Source organism: Saccopteryx bilineata, chromosome 3, assembly GCF_036850765.1.
Source record: "Saccopteryx bilineata isolate mSacBil1 chromosome 3, mSacBil1_pri_phased_curated, whole genome shotgun sequence".
Taxonomy (NCBI): domain Eukaryota; kingdom Metazoa; phylum Chordata; class Mammalia; order Chiroptera; family Emballonuridae; genus Saccopteryx; species Saccopteryx bilineata.
In genome coordinates, this window is record NC_089492.1 from 272,034,307 (window position 1) to 272,038,829 (window position 4,523).

Below are 4,523 nucleotides of genomic sequence, written 5' to 3' on the forward strand. Positions count from 1 at the left end.
GCTGCTTCGGGACAGTCCCGCTATTCAGGAGGTCGAAGACGTTCAGGATTCCTCAGCGCGAGTCCAAATTGGAGCCCGTGGTGTGGTGCAGGGTGGGCTTCGCCATGCGCAGGCCGGTGGGTTTTGACGATCCACTTCCACTGACTGTGTGACCGAAACTCTGTGGACAAGCCACAGGTCTGCCCCAGCCACCCAGTTCGCAAGATAAGAACTTTTTGTTGCTGGAATGGGATTTTTCCATCATTCATTCCCGTGAATAGACCCGACGGGAAGGGGAGGGTAAACGGGTAGAAGGGAATTACTACCCAAGTCTTGTCTTTTGTTTTTAGGGGGGCGGAGGAGGGACGAGTAGTTGCTTCACTCTAGCTATTTATTGTCAACGGTTTTGAACCCGTGACCTGACATTTCCAGATCGGATCTCTATACACTGCGGCACCACAGGCTGGGCCGGTTTGGGTATAACAGCCATTACGCCTGACCAGGTGGTGGCGCAGTGGATAGAGCGTCGGACTGGGATGCGGAAGGACCCAGGTTCGAGACCCCCGGGTCGCCAGCTTGAGCGCGGGCTCATCTGGTTTGAGCAAAAAGCCCACCAGCTTGGACCCAAGGTCGCTGGCTCCAGCAAGGGGTTACTCGGTCTGCTGAAGGCCCGCAGTCAAGGCACATATGAGAAAGCAATCAATGAACAACTAAGAAGTTGCAACACGCAACGAAAAACTAATGATTGATGCTTCTCATCTCTCTCCGTTCCTGTCTGTCTGTCCCTGTCTATCTCTACCTCTGTAAAAAAACAAAAACAAACAAAACAGCCATTACCCTACTTCCAACCACTAGGAACTTTAACCTGTCTCAGACCACTGACATATATACATATAGATGGCCCCTGGTAAACACGAATTCGATGACTGGATAATCCTGAGTTTGACAGTGTCTCAGGCACCTCATTTTGGTGCCCATTTCTCAAACTGGGATGCTTGTCTTGACAATTGTTTCTAACACTGAAGTTCACACCAAATGCTTCAGGTTCCTTTCTGGGGCTCCTACTGGGCTGATGGGCCACTGAGGCCCTTTCTCAACAGTTTACCCACCCTAAGCTCGGGGTGTTTGGCTAAGTCAAGCATTCATTGGTCTGAAAACTTGAGATCCGAGTTCGGGTTGCCAAATTTCCAACTTTGTCCTACTCACTGCAATAGTCGTGTAGCGGCTGGGTGCTTTGGCTGCAGATTTCAAACAAATGGAGCACCAATCCCAGTCACTTCTCATTGTGCAAGCTATTGAACCGCTCTGAGACTGATGTGGATAACAGCAGTGCTTACCTCATAGGGTGTTGTGAGGTCTGCAAACTATACCCGATAGTGATATATTTACTGGTTTGCTAATTCCTTTGCTGTGCTCTTTGCTTACTATTTTTTTTGTTTTGTATTTTTCCCAAGTTAGAAGATGGCAGACTTGCCCATGTGCCCGACCAGGATCCACCCCGCATGCCCACCAGGGGGCGTTGCTCTGTTGCAACAGGAGCCATTCTAACACCTGAGATGGAAGCCACGCAGCCATCCTTGACGCCCAGACCAACTTTGCTCCAATGGAGCCTTGGCTGAGGGAAAGGAAGAGAGAGAAAAAAGAAGGGGAAGGGTGGAAAAGCAGATGAGCACTTCTCCTGTGTGCCCTTGCCAGAAATCGAACCTGGGACTTCCACACGCTGGGGGATGCTCTACTGCAGAGCCAACCCACCAGGGCTAATATTAAAAAAAAAAAAAAAAAGAACAAGGTACTTTCAACCTGTTGTATTATCAAAAGGGGAAATACTTTAATAAATCTAATCCATTTGGACTTGGCAGGAGAAAGGGGAGTATAGCAGACACGTAAGTGCTTCTTTACAAAGAAAATATACTGCTCACAAAATTTAGGGGATATTTCAAAATGAACATGAAGCAATAAAATATTCCCTAATGTTCGTAAGAATTAGGGGATCTTTCAAAATGAATATGAAGCAAAACATCCCCTAATTTTTGTGAGCAGTGTATAATCAAAAGTGTGCTTTTTCCCTTCTAAGAAGTCCATTTCTAATCTGTATAGCACATGTATCAAAACTAAAAGTTCAAAGTGGGGGGAAAGAATCACAATACATTTTAAGTTATTTTACATCTCATTCATTTTTCCAAGTCACTGACATTCAAGGAGAGTCCTTCTGGCAATAATAAAACTTTTCCATATCAACATTGTCCACTGTAACTTCCTGCAATTACAGAAATTGTTTTTCTTTTTTTACAGAAACAGAGAGTCAGAGAGAGGGATAGGGAGGGACAGACAGACAGGAACGGAGAGAGATGAGAAGCATCATTCATCAGTTTTTCATCGCGACACCTTACTTGTTCATTGATTGCTTTTTTTGTTTTTTTGTTCTGAAGCTGGAAACGGGGAGAGACAGACAGACTCCCACAAGCGCCCGACTGGGATCCACCCGGCACGCCCACCAGGGGCCACGCTCTGCCCACCAGGGGGCGATGCTCTGCCCATCCTAGGCGTCGCCATGTTGCGACCAGAGCCACTCTAGCGCCTGGGGCAGAGGCCAAGGAGCCATCCCCAGTGCCTGGGCCATCTTTGCTCCAATGGAGCCTTGGCTGTGGGAGGGGGAGAGACAGAGAGGAAGGAGGGGGAGGGTGGAGAAGCAAATGGGCGCTTCTCCTATGTGCCCTGGCCGGGAATCAAACCCGGGTCCCCCGCACACCAGGCTGACGCTCTACCGCTGAGCCAACCAGCCAGGGCCTGATTGCTTTCTTATATGTGCCTTGACTGCGAGCCTTCAGCAGACAGAGTAACCCCTTGCTCAAGCCAGCGACCTTGGGTCCAAACTGGTGAGCTTTGCTCAAAACACACGAGCCCACGTTCAAACTGGCAACCTTGGGGTCTTGAACATGGATCCTCGGCATCCCAGTCCACAACTCTATCCACTGTGCCACCGCTTGGTCAGGCCAGAAATGTTATATATAGTTCCCTAATTGCATAGCCCAATACCATAAGCACTAGCCACATATAATTACTGAGGACTTGAAATATGGCTAGTGCAACAGAGGAAGTTAGTTTTGACCAATTTTAATTGATTTAAATACAATAGCCACATGTCGCTAAATGACCACTATATGGGACAGGTCAACTCTGATTTGCTTGATCAAATGCTTGTGTGTTAAGAGTTACTGTGCAGTTAATCATGTTTACTCAATTACATCAGCTGTTGAAAATGATACAATGGCAAGTTTAATATTTCTAGAGATGTATTATCTTGGTTTGGGATTAGAATGTTCAAAGAACCTACTCTCCCACTTTGGTTCCAAAAAAGTAAAAGAAAAAAGAAAAAAAAAAAGAATGTTCAAAGAACCATTCTCATATTATGCAGAATAATTTTAAAAAATCTTTGTTAATTGAAATTTAGAGAAAGAATAAGGGAGAGAGAGACAGGAACTTAAGTCTGGTCCTGTAAGTTCCCTGACCAGGGATTGAACCTGCAACCTCTGCAATTCAGGACAAATCTCTAACCAAGTGATCTATCTAGCCAGGGCGCATAGCTCTTCTTCCTTTCTTTTTTTAAATACAATGATTCCTGAAACATAATCACCTAAGCAAAAAATAAAAATAAATTAAAAAAAATCTGATTTGTAAAGAACAGTCACATCAACAAATGACAGGCACACATCAGGACATCACCGTAAGTCCTAGTCTTGACCAAGTTCAGAGGCGTGGATTTATCCTGCCCTTCCCAACACAGATTCTCCCTTAAAAAAGTAGGGAGTGTGTAGAAAACAAGCGGCCTATTTTATAAAACTCTAAATTTATTAAAAATGTTAAAAGATTTCACTCTTCCTTCTAAAATACTTTTCATTAAAAAAAAACAAAACCGGCTTGCTATTTTCTCAGACACACAGTACAAGCTGCTGCTTCCCTTTGCGGGGACCGGCCTCTGCCCATCCAACCCTCTTCTGTGCCCTCCCTTCACTCTCAGTATTGCTGTTTGTTTATAAAACCCTCTTTTCCCTCTCATCTCCCCACCAGGTCCTGCTCTGCCCGCGTAGCTTTCTTTCCGATTGCAGGCCCTTGGCTGCAGGTGAGGCAGGCTGGATGGACAGTGCAGGACAGATTTTTGTGCTTCTGGGAAAAAGGCTGATTGGCTTTTTTCTTGATCAAGTGGAAGTCATTGTTTTTCTCTGCCACATGAACACCTGTTCAGGGCCAAATATTTGGCTCAGGCTTGCCCACGGCTGGTAGCCTTGCCCCTTCTCCAGTTTCCCCCAGGCATAGGTCCATGACAGCTGGGTTTGACAACTGTACCATTTGTCTGCCTGTGGACTGTGAAGGACAGGAAGGGCGGCACATGACTAGAGTAGGGCTCGATGGAGACCCAGCTTCTCAAGGTATGGGAACCGCACCCTCCAGGGGAGGAAGTATTGGGTTTTGGAAGCCGTACCAGGGATGGCCAGGACCATGGGAGGCAGGGATGAGGGGGCAAGTTCTAATCACACAGCTCTGGG

The 4,523-nt window shown here is 46.5% G+C and overlaps 1 long non-coding RNA gene across 1 annotated transcript; it reads left to right on the forward strand.

The window, feature by feature from the left end:
- Positions 1–10: 10 nt before the first annotated feature.
- LOC136331444 (uncharacterized) lies at positions 11–2,217 on the forward strand. The gene is made up of 2 exons (XR_010730487.1): positions 11–177; positions 1,434–2,217. It is a non-coding gene; the product is annotated as an uncharacterized lncRNA (long non-coding RNA).
- The last annotated feature ends 2,306 nt before the right edge of the window (positions 2,218–4,523 follow it).